General features: G+C 37.3%; 1 pseudogene; it reads left to right on the top strand.

Moving 5' to 3' along the window:
* Positions 1-9,780: 9,780 nt before the first annotated feature.
* On the top strand, positions 9,781-12,569 carry LOC123891779 (annotated as a pseudogene).

Raw genomic sequence — 12,569 nt, 5'->3', positions numbered from 1 at the left:
GTTCTAAATCTCAACTTATAACTGCACTTAACAAGGTCATTGAGAAACATCTCAGAGTGTTAAGTAAACAAAAAGTTTTACAAGAAAAACTTAACACTCTGACTGAACAAGCAGAACATTTTCAAGGTCTATATCAAGAAACTCTGAATAGAGTAAATGACTTTGAAAAGGGTTGTGCTGTTTGTCACAAACCTATTGATGAGCAGGAAATAGCTCTTCAACAGTTTGTGCATCTCAACCTTGGGAAGAGCAAAGCTGCTAGTAGAATTTATAATGTTTTGAGACATAGAGGAGAAGGACTTGGCTATGAATATGGTAGAACATATTCAAAGCTAAAAACCTTTGCCAAAAAGGTTGGAAAATCTTGGGTTTATTATGTTGTTCCACCAAGTGAAGAGGGAAAGAATCCTGGTATTGTTGAAAATGACAATGATGATCTGAGTGATTTAGAAGCTGACAGCTCAGAGGAACCAAGTGCCTCAGGATCTGGAAAGAAAAGTTCAGAAGATAGAAGTTGTTCAGAACCTGAGAACATTAGTTCAGATGTTCTGAAAGCTTCAACATCTGAGACTTCAAATTCTGGAACCAAAGGAACTTCAGTACCTGAAGCCAGTCAATCTAAAAGATCAGAAGTTTTTAAAAGAAAAAATTCTAAATCTCAGATGAAGTACAGGACTCAGATTATTTATGATTCTAGAGTTAGTAGATATAATCAATCAGAACATGGGATTGGTGATAAATACAAACCCTAGAATCATAAACAATCCAAATCCTGGAATAATAACAAATTTCAAAAGAAAAGGTTTCAAAAAGGTCATTATTCCAAACCAAGATCTTTCTCTAACACTAGACAACATAGTAAGCATTTATGGACTAACAAGCGTGGACCCAGAAGATGGGTACCAAAAGCTGAAATAATGTATCATTCAGATTTACCAACTAGGAAATGATATGTCCTACCTAGAGTATGGAAACAAGTCCTATGCAAAGGAAGAAGGGCTTATGTCCTAGACAAATGGCTGACAAGCTCTCAAGTTAACAATCAGAACTTGAAAAATGAAGAGGAAGAATACTGGGATGACTTTATCATTAACCTTGATGAAGAGTTCTATCGCAATGATTAAAGTTGTTTCTCATACAGCCTGCCACTCAAAGAAGTATCATGAAACACTCATGGTATCTGGATAGTGGATGTTCAAGGCATATGACTGGTGACAAACAACTATTTTCTAAGCTGACTATGAAAGAAGGAGGATCTGTTGGCTTTGGAGGTAATCAAAAAGGAAAGATAATAGGTACAGGTACAGTAGGTAATTCTTCCCTATCCATTAATGATGTTTGGTTAGTTGATGGACTCAAACATAACCTATTGAGCATAAGTCAATTTTGCGACAATGGTTATGTAGTTGTCTTTAATAAGGAATCATGTACTGTGTCTAAACAATCTGATAACTCCATGGTATTCAAAGGTCTGAGAAAGAATAATGTTTATAAAATTAATCTTTCTGACTTGAATGAACAAAAAGTGTTGTGTCTTTTGACCTTGAGTGAAGAAAAATGGATCTGGCATAAGAGGTTAGGCCATGCTAACTGGAGGTTAATCTCTAAGCTTAGCAAGCTTGACCTTGTCAGAGGTTTACCTAAAATCAAATATCACTCAAACACACTTTGTGGTTCATGTCAAAAAGGAAAGATTACAAAATCATCTTTTAAACCTAAGAACATTGTCTCTACCTCAAGACCATTGGAACTTCTTCACATTGATCTTTTTGGGCCAGTTCACACTGCCTCTATCAATGGAAAGAAGTATGGATTAGTGATTGTTGATGACTACAGTAGATGGACTTGGGTAAAATTCCTAAGAACAAAAGATGAAGCTTATGATGAGTTTAGCATCTTCTGCAAACAAATTCAAAATGAAAAAGGCTACACTATTTTAAAAGTTAGAAGTGATCATGGTGGAGAATTTGAAAATGAACCTTTTGAAAACTTTTGTGAAAAATATGGCATTCTGCATGAATTCTCTTCTCCTAGAACTCCTCAACAAAATGGGGTTGTAGAAAGGAAGAATAGAACTCTGCAAGAAATGGCCAGAACCATGATGCATGAAACAAATGTAGCAAAGTTTTTATGGGCAGAAGCTGTAAACACAGCATGTTATGTTCAAAATAGAATCTATATCAGATCTAAGTTGAACAAAACTGCTTATGAATTGTTCAAAGGAAGAAAACCTGATATTTCTTATTTTCATCAGTTTGGATGTACGTGTTACATCTTAAATAACAAAGTCCATCTAAAGAAATTTGATGCTAGAGGTTATAAGGGTATCTTTATAGGATATTCTGAACGCTCAAAAGCATACAGACTGTATATTTCTGAAACACATACTGTGGAAGAAACCATGCATGTCAAATTTGATGACAAAGAGCCTGACCAAGTGTCAGAGCTTGTGGAAGGTTTGTCTAGATGTCAGGTATCAGAGGATCAATATTCAGATATTCCAAACTACTCAGAACATCCATTCTCTGAAGAACCTCTGAACATGACAGTTCCTACAGACTCTGAACAACAAAGAACTGAAGCAACTGCTGAACCTGCTGTTGATGAGTCTGAAGATGATGAGCCCCTAAGAAATACCTTCAAATACAAATCATCACATCCAGAGGAACTGATCTTAGGCAACAAGGATAGTCCAAGGAAGACAAGATCTCAACTAAGAAATGAGGAATCTTTAGTTGGTCTTATCTCAATGATGGAACCTTCAAAGATTGATGAAGCTCTGAAAGATGATGCTTGGATTGTAGCAATGCAAGAAGAGCTGAATCAATTTCAAAGGAATGATGTATGGACTCTAGTGCCTAAACCTTCACACAAGAACATTATTGGAACAAAATGGGTATTCAGAAACAAGCTGAATGAACAAGGTGAAGTGGTAAGAAACAAGGCTAGATTGGTCGCACAAGGTTATAGTCAGCAAGAGGGGATTGACTATACTAAAACCTTTGCACCAGTTGCTAGACTTGAAGCAATCAGGTTACTTCTATCTTATGCTGTTAATCATGGAATAACTTTGTATCAAATGGATGTTAAGAGTGCCTTCTTAAATGGTTTTATTTCTGAAGAAGTGTATGTTAAGCAACCCCCTGGTTTTGAAGATATCTCAAATCCAGAACATGTTTTCAAATTGAAGAAATCACTGTATGGTCTGAAACAAGCTCCAAGAGCTTGGTATGATAGACTCAGTAATTTCCTTCTTGAAAAGGGTTTTGAAAAAGGGAAGGTTGACTGCACACTCTTTAGAAAAACAACCAAAGAAGACATTTTAATCATTCAAATTTATGTTGATGATATTATTTTTGGTTCAACTAATGCTTCCTTGTGCAAGAACTTTTCTAAGATAATGCAGGATGAATTTGAAATGAGCATGATGGGAGAATTGAAGTTCTTTCTTGGAATTCAAATCAATCAGAAGAAGGAAGGAACTTATGTTCATCAATCAAAGTATACCAAGGAACTTCTGAAGAAATTCAACCTAGATGATTGCAAGATAATGAACACTCCTATGCATCCAACTACCAACATGAGCAAGTCAGAAGAAGAAGGAAAAGTAGATCAAAAGGTCTACAGAGGTATGATTGGTTCCTTACTCTATCTGACAGCCTCTAGACCAGATATTTTATTCAGTGTTTGCTTATGTGCAAGATTCCAGTCAGATCCTAGAGAATCTCATCTTACTGCTGTAAAGAGAATCTTTAGGTATCTGAAAGGAACAACTAATCTTGGACTTCTCTATAAGAAATCCAATGATTATGTGCTAAATGGATTCTGTGATGCTGACTATGCTGGAGATAAAATTGAAAGAAAATCCACAAGTGGCAATTGTCAATTTGTTGGTGAAAACCTTATCTCCTGGGCTAGTAAAAGACAAACTACTATAGCTTTGTCTACAGCAGAAGCAGAATACATTTCAGCAGATAAGTGTTGCACACAACTACTCTGGCTAAAATATCAGTTAGAAGATTATCAGGTAAGCAGTAACAATATTCCTTTATATTGTGATAATACTGCAGCCATTCATTTATCTAAAAATCCTATCCTACACTCTAGAGCCAAACATATTGAAATCAAACACCATTTTATCAGAGATTATGTTCAGAGAGGCATTATAGATATTAAGTTTGTTGATACTGAAAATCAATGGGCTGATATATTTACTAAAGCTTTATCTGTTGAAAGATTTGATTTTATAAAGAAACATCTGAACATGTTTTCAATCTCTGAATGAAAATTTTTTTTTGGCAATTAAAGTGTAAGAGGTTATGTATATCAGAACTTATGATTCAGAACATCTGAAACACAAGCTCTGAAGTACTTAACTCTGATAGAGAATTTTAAATATCTCAGAGGCTCTGAACTATTTAAGTGGGAAACGTTTAGCATTCGCTGCTGAACAGTTGTCCATTAAAATAGCAGTTACCGAGTAAATTTCTGCACGTGGTCTACGTGTGTCAGGTAGTGGGTGGTTAATGATGATTTTTGGTATTCAACTTTCTGTCAATTAGCGTAACTTCCCAAATTTGCTATTTTCGTGTTAACTGTGTGCATTTAAATAAAACTTACACAATACACTTGCACACTTCTCACTCTCACAACCCACACTTTCTTTTCTCTCTAAACCTTCAACAAAAACTTCTTTCTCTCTCATTAGTTCCTACCCTTACTCTAACTCCATCATGGCCGGTTCTTCATCGTCTTCAACAACAAAGATTCCACCGTTCATGTTTAGAAACCTTCAAATCGTTGGGAACGAAATGGAGTTTCCAGAATCTGAGCTCATCTTTCTCTCTGAGAAGATGATCGACTTTGAAAGTTTGAAGGCTAATGGGTTTGACGTGAAACAGTACTTCTCCACTCAAGGTTGGGATAAGTACTTCAACATGCTAAATGGTCCTATTTACCCAGATCTCTTGAAGAAATTCTGGATGAAAGCTAAGGTTTTTGATAAGGCTGAAGCTAAGAAGGAAGAACTTGCTGCTATTGAAAGGGATCCTAGTTTAAAAGGTAAATCTAGGAAAGATATGGGTTTATTGGAGTTCACTGGAAAACAGATTAGGTCAAATATCTGTGGTATGAATCTGGCCTTCTCTCCTATTCATTTTAATGCCTTGTTGGGTTTGGACAACTCTGGTTTGGTGTTGGATGTTTTTGAGAAGGACACAAGGTACAGAGATGAACTTCTGGCTCTGATTTGTACAGATCTGAAACTGAAGGGTAAAGTCAAGGGTTTGACCGATGTCTGCAGAGTGCTGTTCAAGATCATTCTAGCTGCTATCAGTCCAAGAGTTGGTGGTACTGATACAATCTCCTGGACTCATCGTCACTTGATCTTTTTCCTTCTGAAAGGAATGAAAGTAAATCTAGGAGAATACTTCTTTGAGAGGATTTGTGAAGCAATCTTCTCAAGCAAATCTCAGAGGAAAGCAGCCATAGCTTATCCAAGATTACTCTCAGACCTTCTTTATCAAGGTCATGTTGTTCAGAACCTGAAGAAATTCCATCCAGAACTTGTGGAAAAGAAGTTCACTCCTGAGATTCTAAATGGAAGTTTTCTAACCAAAATGCGCATCATCTCATCAAAGTTGGTTCAACCTACACAAGAATTTACAGCTAGCCTTGAAGATCGTTTGTATGTGGATGGTTACCCAGTAATCTCTGAAATGGATGCTGAGCACATCATCCAAGATTATCTGGAAGTTCTTAGGAAAGAAGGGTATACTGTAGATAGGAGTATGGTCCCTCCAGCTCCTGTAAACATGTATAATCCTAAGAGGAAACCTAAGAGGAAAGCTGAACAAGATAAACCAGATCTTCTGGCTCAGAAGAAGGTTAAGGTAGAAGAAGCTGCTGTTGAGCAAAGAACAAAGAGGAAACATGAAGTTTTGACTGGAAAATGTGCTGCAACTTCATCAAAGAAGCCCATTATTGTTGATGATGAAGAAGAAAGTGAAGATAGTGACTCCTCTGAATCTCAGTCTGATTCAGAAACTGAGTCTGATGAAGAAACTCTGAGTACCAGGATGCATCAGAAACATGTCCCTGATCCTAAAGGTAAATCTTCTCAGTACATCTTTAATGAAGCTGAAATTGGAATAGGGTTTACCAAACCACTTAGAACTATTCTTCCTGACATTTCACCTTCTGATAACCCACTTTCTGAACTAGAGAAACACCTCAGCCCTGACCCCCTCAATAATCAACCTCTTACTCATGAAACCCACAAATCTAGCTCACCTCCTAAACCAAAATCACCTCAACCTCAACCACAAAAACAATCACCTGACATTCCACCATCTGAACCTCAACCAGATATTCCAACTGCTGAACAAACCTCTCCCACCAAACAACCCTCGCCACATAAATCTCCTGAACCAATCCCTGAACAAATTGCTCCTGAACCAACCCCTGAACACAAATCTCCTGAACCATCACCTGAACATATTTATCCTGAATCAACCTCTGACATCTCATCATCTGAATCAACTCCTGAACCCAATCCTAATCCACGCATTCATACTTGTGCCTCTAACCCTTCAGAAGCAGAAGTTGTTATCATTGACAACCCTGCTAATGACCCATCAAAACTCTCTACCATTCCCAATATCTCACCCTCATCCTCTGACCCTTTTGGTAACCTTTCCAATCAGCTTTATGATGATTTACTTAGGTTATCCCATATTAAGGACAAGTTTCTGGTGTGTCCCTCTGATGTGGATATGGAGGTGTCACTAATCAAGGTTAGAATCTGCAAAGCTCTGGATGCAGTGGGTGATGAGCTTAAGACTGTGATTGGACAACGGGATTTGGATTTGGTGTATCTTCTGAAGGATAGCTTAGCAAGAGCTAGTTTGAAGCGTCTAACTGGATTTAATCATGAAGAGCACGAGCGTGCTAAGCTTGCTGCTATTGCTGCTACTGCAAGGCATATGTCTGTGTTTAAGGAATGCTGGGTGGATTCTAAGCTGTTCAAGAGTCTTGAGGATCAAAGGATTGAGAATGAACGTCTAGAAGAAGCTGCTGCTAGAGTTGCCCAGTTGGCAAATGAGCTACATCAAGAGGATGCCCCAGAAAAGGATGTACTGGATGTACTGAATCAGGATGATGTTCTGATGATCGATTATCCAGAGGAAGGTGAACCCTCTGATAAAGGCAAGGCACCTTTGGTTGAAGATCAAGCTCCTGTGGTTGTTGATCAGTTGCAGATCTTTCAAGAAGCTCTGAAGGAACAACAAGAAGGTTTGGAAAGGCAAAGGACAGCTCACCTCAATTTGGAATCCAAAGTGGATGGTCTTGTTTCCAACGTGGGGTCTTTGAATGACAAATTTGACCAGCTCTTAGCCTTTCTCAAGAAACCTTAGGATTCTTTGCACTTTATGTTTGTTTTTGTTTTTATCTTCTGAACTTGTTATTCATATTTTTCTTTATTTTGTCTGAACAATTTCTTATTTTGGATTTTTAACTTAATTATGTGGTTTGTTATGTTTTTTTTGTGTGTGCTAACTTTCTTTGATAAATAAGAACATAAGAACACAAGATGCTTTTAAACGAAAATTTTTATTAATGATCTAACAATGTTGAGTACATTGGTAAAAAGGAAAAAGAAAAAGACAACCTAATCCTAATCAGATGGATAATACTCAGAAGAAATCTCAGATTTCTCCTCAGCATCCTCTGATGAAATTACTATTGGATCTGGGTTTTGCTCTTCTTCTTCTTCTTCTTGTTCTTCTTCTGGAACATAGCCAGCCAAGAACTCAACATAGTCAGCATCATCTTCATTCTCTTCAGCTTCAGAATCTGATGAGATGATTATAATCTCAGCTTCTTGTGGTTTCTTGTTGTCTTCTTTATCTTTCTCATCTTTTTCGCGCTTTTCGTCTTCTTTCTTTCTTCGAAACTCTGCGATGCGTGAACTAAACCTTCTCATTCTTCCTAATCTCTCTTGATTTACTCGTTTATTCTTGTTTTTACGTGAAGAAGGCATGTTAACTCGTTCACCTTTTTATAAACTTTTTAGCGCGTTGTTTTTTGTCTTTGAAATAAATTCACCTTTGTAACAACCACTCTTCTTCTTTGACTGTCTTGGTTATATAATTTTTTTTTTACTTTTTGATAATGACAAAAGGGGGAGTAGTTACGCATTAATTGATAAGTGATAAGTTTCAAAACTGAAACCACGCTTTTATCTCGCTTTTATCCGTTAAGTTAAAAGTTGTTACTTTTAAGTTGTTTTACGTATTTCAAGGTGGAGACTAAGTTAGTTGAAACTGAAATAAATTTCATAAGTAAGGATAAGTTAAAAGTGCAATTTTAACTTAGCCTTATGAGACTTAGGGGGAGAGCTTGCAAACCTCTCACTCTGAAGAAAGATATGAAATTTACTTTATTTCAAATTATCTTAATCTTATACTAAATTAAAATGTCATGGATAAAACTTAAAGCTTAGGCCTTAAGGAGTATCAATCTTAGGGGGAGCTTGCAAACCTCACAAACCTAAGAGAAACATGATAAGTTAATTTAACAATAATTGTCAATTAATACTTATGTTTGTCGTCATCAAAAAGGGGGAGATTGTTGGAACAAAATTGATTTAAAAATGTTTGCCCCTAAATCTATAAAGGTTTTGATGATAACAAAGTATTAATAAACAATTGGAAGGACTAAAAATTTATTTTAAGTGCGCAGATATAAGCATCAGATAAGCTCTGAGTGAAGCTCAGAGGATGTGAATTCAGAAGTTCACAAGCGCTCAGAAGATGTTGGACTTCAGAAGTTACAACCTTCAGATGATGAAGTCTTCAGAACTTCTTGAGTGACTAAAGATTCATCAACCTCTGAAGATCTTTTTGAAAGCTGTAAAGATTCCCTTTGCAAGTCAACTCTTCTACCAATGAAGAAAAGGACCTTTCAAGCCTGATCAGAACAGCTAATCTCGTTTTGTCTGTCCTCACTTGAGAACGTGGGTCTTCAGACTTGTTAGCTGAATAAGGAAAGTCTACTCTGCAGTAGTCAAAGTATCTGAAACTCTTACTCAGTTTAGATACAAACAAACTGCATCAAGACAGACTGCTTGAAGACAAAAGATTATCAACTCCAACGGTTCTTTTTGCAACGACTCTTTTCTGGTGGTATATATACTAGAAGGATCAGCTGCATTATATATACATATACAAGGATTTATTAAGGATTGAACGTGCGCTGAACAAACTCTGAATTCTGTGTATACAAGCTCTGAACCTCTTATCAAGTGTTTTTGCACTTTAGTCAAATACTCTGTACTCTTTGTATTTGCTCTCTTTAGGTTCTTCTAAGAGCATCTGTATACTTTCATATACTTTACTATTACTTGAGGAAACTTAAGCTTGTGTGCTTAAGTGTGAAGTCTTAAGCTTGTGTGCTTGAGCATTGTTGAGAAGTCTCTTGCTTGTGTGCTTGATCAGGTGTAATCTTGTGTGATTATAGTGAAATCCCTTGGAAGTGCAAGGGGACTGGACTACTCTCGTTTTGTGAGAGGAACCAGTATAAATTGCTTGTGTGATCTCTCTCTCTCTCTTAACTTGTTTTATTGTGTTATTTATCCGCTGCTATTGTAGTTAAGTTAAGAACTTGAAAAAGTTTTAAACTTGGCTAAAACACAATTCAACCCCCCCTTCTTGTGTTTTCACACCTTCAACTCTGTTATGCAATATCATTCTTGAGCAACACCCAGATATTCCGAGAAGCACTGATGTTCCTTGTAAAAGGAAAGGGGTGTTGGTTATTGAGCAGAGGCTGCTGGATGGGACAAATGTTGCAGCAGGTGCTGGCACATCTGTCCAGACTGGTGTTCTTTCTAGGAAGCAAATGATTGCTGATTTGACTGAGACCATCAGAGCTCTTGAGGCCAGGAAACTGAAAATAGATCGTGTGATTGAGGCCCTCAAGGCTGAGGAGGCTGCTGAGGGTGAGCCTGATGGACAAGAAGGGCAAGGAACTAGTGGCTCTGATGATGATACTGCGAATTTGGAGGAGGACTCTGATGAAAGTTCTTCTATATGATTTATGCTGTTTCCTTATATTTTTCTGATGTACTTTTGGTGTCTCTTTGTTGTTCTTTTATGGGCAAGGCCCTGGATTTCTAGCACCTGTGTGTGCATTTTGGTCTGTAATAATTGCACCCTGACACTTCTATTGTCTGCTACCCTATGATTTCCTATGCATGATGTTTGTCTAAATTATGGCTAAAAAGGGGGAGTAGTGTGTGTGTGTATGTGTGACAAGTGTGTGGACATATGTTCTCACATCTGGTGACTGTTTTTGTTCGTATGCTCGTATTGAGGGGGAGTGTGAGTAATATGCATGTACTGAGGGGGAGTAGTGAATATTCTTTCTCTATCTGGTGATTGTATGCATGAATTCAGGGGGAGTGTGAGTGATAATATCTCTTGATCGCCTGAATATATTTGACGACAAATGTTGTGCCAAGTGTTATGGCACCTGACTATTGAGTCCACTATCCACTATGACTGAGAATTTATTTTTCTCAGATTCTTATGGGAATTTATTTTTCCCTGATGTTCTTATGTTGAAGAAATGCACTTTATACTATTAGGAGTTTATTTCTCCTACTTCTTAGCATTTACCATTGGGAGTTTATTTCTCCCTTGTGTTGTTCCATGAGGCTAGTCATGTTTTTATTCCGCTGTTGCATTGCCTCTGATGCTACTTAAATCTCTTTGAAGTAGTTTTATTGTGTGTTACTTTCTTTCCTAGTTGTGTGATCATGTTGACTCGAAGGAAAGGTAATACTGTATCTCTCTATATACTGGTCTAATATTGTTTTAGCCAAAATTTGCCAAAGGGGGAGATTGTTGGGTTTTTGTATATTGGCTACATTTTGCAAAAACATATTTTAGCCAAGTGTTGAGACAAATGTGCTGACCCCAAGTGTTGTGACAAATGTTGGTACACTTTGGAACAACACCTGTCTCTGTTCTGCGCGCGCCAGCTAGGTGTTTTTATTTTCTACTCAATCTTTTGAAGATCTGTTTGAAGAATTGTTTCATGGTTTCTTACAGAGGAAGGCGCACGTGTTTAATGTGTTTCAGGAGGCAGCCAAACCCTAGTTTTATTTTCCAAAAGGATTATATTTTTGGAAAATATATTTTTGCGGTTCAAAAATATAACTATTGTTTTCAAAAATATATCACTGCTGCCGCAATTCTAGAAGCCCTAATTTTGTCTTGAAGCCCAAGTCATTCTACTACTATAAATACGAAGGCAAGCATATGGTTTCAAGCATCTAAAATCGTGTCTTACAAAGCGTGTGTTTTTAGGGATTTTAGAGTGTTAATTGTGAGTCTTTCTTGTGTCTCATTGATGCAAGCTTAGGACCTGAGTGTTATTGAGTTGTAAGTGTGAACTTCTCCTAAGCTTTGAAGTACGGAGATTGTTCTATTGTGTTGTGTGGTTTACTCGCAAGCTTTTAAGCAAGAGTGAATCCTAGTTTCTTAGGAGTGTGTCTCCACCTGTTGTGATCGTGAAATTGAATAACAACACTGTCTGTGTTGTTAAGGTGGGAATTGGGACGGGGTCTCATATCTAGGAGTTCCTAGGTAGAAGTGTCATTGGGTAGTGATTAAGTGAGAAGTTGTAAACGGGTGAGTTTAGCTTCGAAGTAATACTACTGATAGTGGACTTCATTCCTGGATTGGTATCCCCCAGAGTAGGCTTTAGGCTGAACTGAGTTAACAACTCTCGTGTGTTATTTACTTTACTGTTTGTATTGTTTTATGTTATTTGCTCTGTTTATAGACAAGTGTTGGCGCACCGGTAACAACATCTGTCTACAACAGACAAGTGTTGACACACCTTGATCAACACCTGTCCACTGTGTGCCAGGAATTTCAGATAGGTTGTTAAAAATTGTCATACCAGATTAAAATATGTTTTGAGTATAACCAAAAATATCATGATGCACCGTTCTGTATGACTGTTTAAGAAGAGTCGCAAGGCAATGCTTAAACTTGGAATGGAGTCTGTTACTGGTGCCAGTCGTGTGACGGTCAAGAAAAGCAAGAATCTTCGTACCGACATGTATGTATTTTGAGTTGTTTTTCCGTTGTATCACTGTTTAGTATGTGAAAATGAATTTGGATTTCTATTTGTTCAGATCTTATTCGTTATCTCAAAACCAGATGTTTTCAAGAGCCCAACTTACGAAACCTACATTATATTCGGAGAAGCTAAGATTGAAGACTTGAGCTCACAGCTACAAACTCAGGCAGCTGAGCAGTTTAAGGCTCCTAATTTGAGCAATGTGGGAGCAAAGCCAGAATCCTCAAGCTGGTGTGCGAAGGTCAAGAGCTGTTAAAGCTCCCAAAGTTGCCAATGGATACATTGTTGCTGCCATCATGAAGGTCAAACTGGACTTTTGCCAATCTTTACCTTTGCTTTGTTCTATTTTCTGTGTAATGCCAATCAACAAGAATGACAGTCATAATTGTCAATCAACTATTTATATTGGTTATTAA

The sequence above is a fragment of the Trifolium pratense genome, linkage group LG6, assembly GCF_020283565.1.
Source record: "Trifolium pratense cultivar HEN17-A07 linkage group LG6, ARS_RC_1.1, whole genome shotgun sequence".
Lineage (NCBI taxonomy): Eukaryota > Viridiplantae > Streptophyta > Magnoliopsida > Fabales > Fabaceae > Trifolium > Trifolium pratense.
This window is presented reverse-complemented; position numbering and strand designations above follow the sequence as displayed.